Genomic DNA, 5,318 nt, shown 5'->3' with positions numbered 1-5,318 from the left:
CTACAACATAAATAAGTCATACAAGAATCATAATACAAGCCAGGGGCCTCGAGGGCTCGAATACAAGTGCTCGATCAAAGACGAGTCAGCGGAAGCAACAATATCTGAGTACAGACATAAGTTAAACAAGTTTGCCTTAAGAAGGCTACCACAAAAGTAGCAACGATCGAAAAGGCAAGGCCTCCTGCCTAGGACCTCCTAACTACTCCTCGAAGCCGAACTCCACGTAGAATCATCCTCGGGGTCTCTAGCTCCTGGACTCCAGCATCTAGTTGCGACAACCAGGTATAGAAAGGGGAAAAGAGGGAGAAAAGCAACCGTGAGTACTCATCCAAAGTACTCGCAAGCAAGGAGCTACACTACATATGCATGGGTATATGTGTAAAGGGTCATATCGGTGGACTGAACTGTAGAATGCCAGAATAAGAGGGGGATAGCTAATCCTGTCGAAGACTACGCTTCTAGCCACCTCCATCCTGCAGCATGTAGAAAAGAGTAGATGGTAAGTTCACCAAGTAGCATCGCATAGCATAATCCTACCCGGCGATCCCCTCCTCGTCGCCCTGTTAGAGCGATCACCGAGTTATATCTGGCACTTGGAAGGGTGTGTTTTATTAAGTATCCAGTTCTAGTTGTCATAAGGTCAAGGTACAACTCCGGGTCGTCCTTTTACCGAGGGACACGGCTATTCGAATAGATAAACTTCCCTGCAGGGGTGCACCACATAACCCAACACGCTCGATCCCATTTGGCCGGACACACTTTTCTGGGTCATGCCCGGCCGCGGAAGATCAACACGTCGCAGCCCCACCTAGGCTCAACAGAGAGGTCAACATGCCGGTCTAAATCCTATGCGCGCAGGGGTCTGGGCCCATCGCCCATTGCACACCTGCACGTTGCGTACGCGGCCGGAAGCAGACCTGGCCTAGCAGGCGTTCCAGTCCAATCCGGTGCGCGCCGCTCCATCGCTGACGTCAAGAAGAGCTTCGACTGATACCACGACGTCGAGTGCCCATAACTGTTCCCGCGTAGTTGGTTAGTGCGTATAGACCAAATGGCCAGACTCAGATCAAATACCAAGATCTCGTTAAGCGTGTTAAGTATCCGCGAACGCCGACCAGGGCCAGGCCCACCTCTCTCCTAGGTGGTCTCAACCTGCCCTATCACTCCGCCATAAAGTAACAGTCGGGGGCCGTCAGGAACCCAGGCCCACCTCTACCGGGATGGAGCCACCTGTCCTTTCAGCCCCCTCACCAGAATCACTTGCGGGTACTCAACGAGCCGACCCGACTTTAGTCACCACATGTGTCATGTATATAAAGTATATAGTATATACCCGTGATCACCTCCCGAAGTGATCACGGCCCAGTAGTATAGCATGGCAGACGGACAAGAGTGTAGGGCCACTGATGGAACACTAGCATCCTATACTAAGAAGTAGGATAGCAGGTAAGGGTAACAACTGTAGCAACAATGACAGGCTATGCATCAGTATAGGATTAACCGAAAGCAGTAACATGCTACACTACTCTAATGCAAGCAGTATAGAGAAGGAATAGGCGATATCTGGTGATCAAGGGGGGGAGGCTTGCCTGGTTGCTCTGGCAAGAAGAAGGGGTCGTCGTCGATGTAGCCGATCACAGGGGTATCGGCAACGGTCTCGGAGCCTACCGGAAAGAAGTAACGGAGGGGGAACACAATAAATAACAGAGCAATCAAATGTAACACAAAGCAAGACGCGGCAATACGTTGTGCTAGGGGTGACGTAACGCAGGGATATGTGATACCAGCGAAGGGGGGAAACATCCGGGAAAGTATCCCCGGTGTTTCACGTTTTTGAACAGATGAACCGGAGAGGAAAGTTGCGTGTTTGCTACGCTAGGGATGTGTGGCGGACGAACGGGCTGCATATCCGGATTCGTCTCGTCGTTCTGAGCAACTTTCATGTACAAAGTTTTTCCATCCGAGTTACGGTTTATTTTATAATATTTTATAAAGATTTAATCATTTACTGGGATTATTATTAATTAATTAATTCGAAAAGGAATTACTGCATCATCATGACGACAGCATGACGTCAGCGGTCAAAGTTGACCGTTGACCAGTCAACTGACAGGTGGGGTCCATTTGTCAGTGACAGCTAACTAATTATCAGTAGTTAGTTTTATTAACAGGTTAATTAGGTTTAATTAGATAACTAATAGAATTAATTAAGTTAATTAATTAAATAATTAATTAATTAACTATTTAATATATTTATTTATTATTATCATTTTTTAAAACTTTTTTTTAACAGAGGGGCGTGGGGCGGGGGGCCCCACTGTGCAGTGGCCCATAGGGCCAAACGGGCACGGGCGAACGGGCAACGGGCGCTACCCGATCGGCGCACGACCAAGGGCGCTCGGGCGTGGGCGCACGGCGACTGTGGTCGCGCCCGGAGCAGCGGGGCTGCAAGGGGGAGGGGGGCGAGCGGGGGCGCACAGCAGCAGAAACCAGGGGCGGCGGCGACGGGCGGTGACCGGGGAGGAGCAGGGGAAGCGGGCGGCAAGGAAGAGCAGGGCGAGGGAGGCGGTTGCAGGGGCGGCCCGAGCGGCAGAGCTCCGGCGGGCGCGCGGTCGCGAGACAGAGGCTGGGCGCGGCCGCAGTGAGGGCGCCAAGAAGGGTCGCGGTTCGCGGGCGCGCGCGTCGGACGTGGCCGGCGCTACACGGCCGCGACCGGTGCGTGGCCACGGCGGGGTGAGGCGCGGGGTGTGGTGGACGCATCGGCGCAGAGGGGGAAGAGGTGGACGGACGACGGCTCACCCCCATTGCAGAGGAACACCGGCGAGGCTCGGGGGAGCCGCGGTTGAGGAGGAGGTCGAGGACGGCGCAGTGATGAGGACGAGGCAGCGGAGCGGCGTCGGGGCGAGGTGGCACCGGTGATCTGGCGACGGCGCGAGTGAAGGGGTCGGGACGACGAGCGGCTTCGGGTCGGGCAGCGCCGCGCGGAAGGAGGGGGCGCGGGGTCGAGGTGGTGGCGAGGGGGACGGCTTCGGGCGACGGGTTGCCGCGGTGGCGGCGATCCAGTGGGAGGGAGAGGGAGGAGTGGATCCTGGGGGAGTGGGGATCGTGGGGGGGAATGGGTGTCGGTTAGGGTTACAGTGGGAGGGGGAGTGGGTTAGTAGGCAGGGGGTGGGCCGGCCTGGGGTTGGCCTGGTGGCCCAGTGGCCAGCTGGGCCGAGGCCCAGTGGGGGGGGGGTCTTTTCCTTTCTTTCTTTTTTTTGTTTCCTTTTCTTCTTTTTATTTTTATTTTTCTGTTCTGTTTTATTTTAGATACACATTGTTTTTAGCTTAGAAAAAAATGATAACAACTCCTAAATTGATGTTTGAGAACCACCCACTGCCATAAATATTTTACCCCGAAATAAATTAGTTTAGAATTTTATTAATCAAAAAAGGTATTTACTTAATTGTTTTGCTGCAGTTCTAATCACTTTAGAGTAATTAATTATTTTATAAAAATGTTGTTTCTCCACCAATACGATCGATGATTTAATTGTCACAATAAGAACATTTTAGTTTTGAGAATTGAAAACTTTTATTGTTTGCCTTTAATTCAAATTTGAATTTGGATCGCTTCTGAACTATCGAGAGTTTATCAACAGTAAACGGGGTGATGTGGCATTGTTAATGTGGGATTACTTTAGCTTAATTATCCGGGCGTCACAATTCTCCTCCACTACAAGAAATCTCGTCCCGAGATTTAAGAGGGGAGTAAGGGGAAAGTTCTGGTTACGATATTCTAACGGATCTTCTCGAAGAAGTTAATCCTTTGGTTGATGTCTTCATTTCTTTATTCCAATGCATCATGATGAAGTCGTCGTCCTTTCTACGGGAACTCCATCGTACTTACGAAAGAATAAGGGGGTATTCTGGGAGAATGGGACCTCTGCAAGGTTGACTATGCGGTCAATAACATCGGGGAAGGTGGTGGAAAGTAACTCTCGAATTGAACTTAAGAAAATATCGAGAGCAAAGTAAGGAGGTATCATGGAAAGTTTCGAGCGGGTACGCAATCGCTCAATGTCTGAAACAGGGCATGAAAGGGGTTCAGAGCAACGGGGATAAGTATTGTGTTTGATACCAGAATTGATGATCCCTCGGAAGGTGGTTGTGAATTATATACGAGGTCACGCGCGAGGAACAACCTTGGGAACCAGTGGTGTACAGGAGAGTCAGGTTTCGATCCTGTGGAACTGTGGGTTATGGACCCACCATGTGGGTTAAAAGTAGGAAGAGGGGTGACGTCTTGCACGATCATGTAAGCAAGGCATGTCAGAGAATAACCGGTCAGTTATGTTGGCAGCATCGCTGGTACCAAGGGCGAGGGACGAAGATAACCATTTTCCTGCTCGTTGAAACGACGCGGGCCAATAGGCAAAGTTCTCGTCCATCGGTGGTTACCGAAATTTCATCAACAATAGTAACAAAGTCTTGCTGACACAGTTGCACACCAAGGTGTTTACATAAGCAGAAGAATATTACTGCTTAGATCATATAGATCACAAGCAACGTTAAACCAACCAATGGAAAGGAAAATATGACTATCAGATTAAACGGATCAATGGAAAGGAAAATGTGTTTAAACACATATTTCAAGGGTATATCCTTCCGAAGGTCAAGCAGAGCATGATATCCATGTTAGGATATAATGTAGAAAACTCTTTAGGTAGGGGAGAGAAATTTCATGACATTACCCATACAACGGTGTTTGGATAATTGAGCAAGAAACATTTAGCATTGGGGTTCAAATGTTCTTGTTGAAAATCGGAGTACCATAGACATGCTTCGAGATAGCATTGACATGGTCATTAGGTAATATCAGGCTATGGATACACAAAGGATCCATCAGGAACAACTTATAGAGTAAGTCTTACAATTTCCTCATGGAAAGAATGGATAACCTTGCTAAAAATGAAAACTATAACAATAGGGCCGGAGGGCTAGGTATGACACCACCTTACCGGGTCATATAAAGACCAACGTTATAACTCTTGGAAATATGTTCCAACCATCATATCTGACCGAGATTCAGATCCGATTGGTGTCAGGATACCTCAAACTCAGGATGTCTGAGAAGAAAGGTGCAACACAAATTGATGGGATGACATTGTAAGATTCTCGGGAAATGAACTATGAAAGCAAGTTCCGAAACAAGAGTTCATCATTAAACCAAGGAGAGGGTTACGAGGTGGCTGATGGACTCAGCGACATTCCATTGAGATTTCCAAAAGATGGATTTCCACAACTATGTGAACAAGGAGATAACATTAGCTAGA

This window comes from Aegilops tauschii, chromosome 5 (assembly GCF_002575655.3).
Source record: "Aegilops tauschii subsp. strangulata cultivar AL8/78 chromosome 5, Aet v6.0, whole genome shotgun sequence".
In the NCBI taxonomy this organism is placed as follows: Eukaryota; Viridiplantae; Streptophyta; class Magnoliopsida; order Poales; family Poaceae; genus Aegilops; species Aegilops tauschii.
This window is presented reverse-complemented; position numbering follows the sequence as displayed.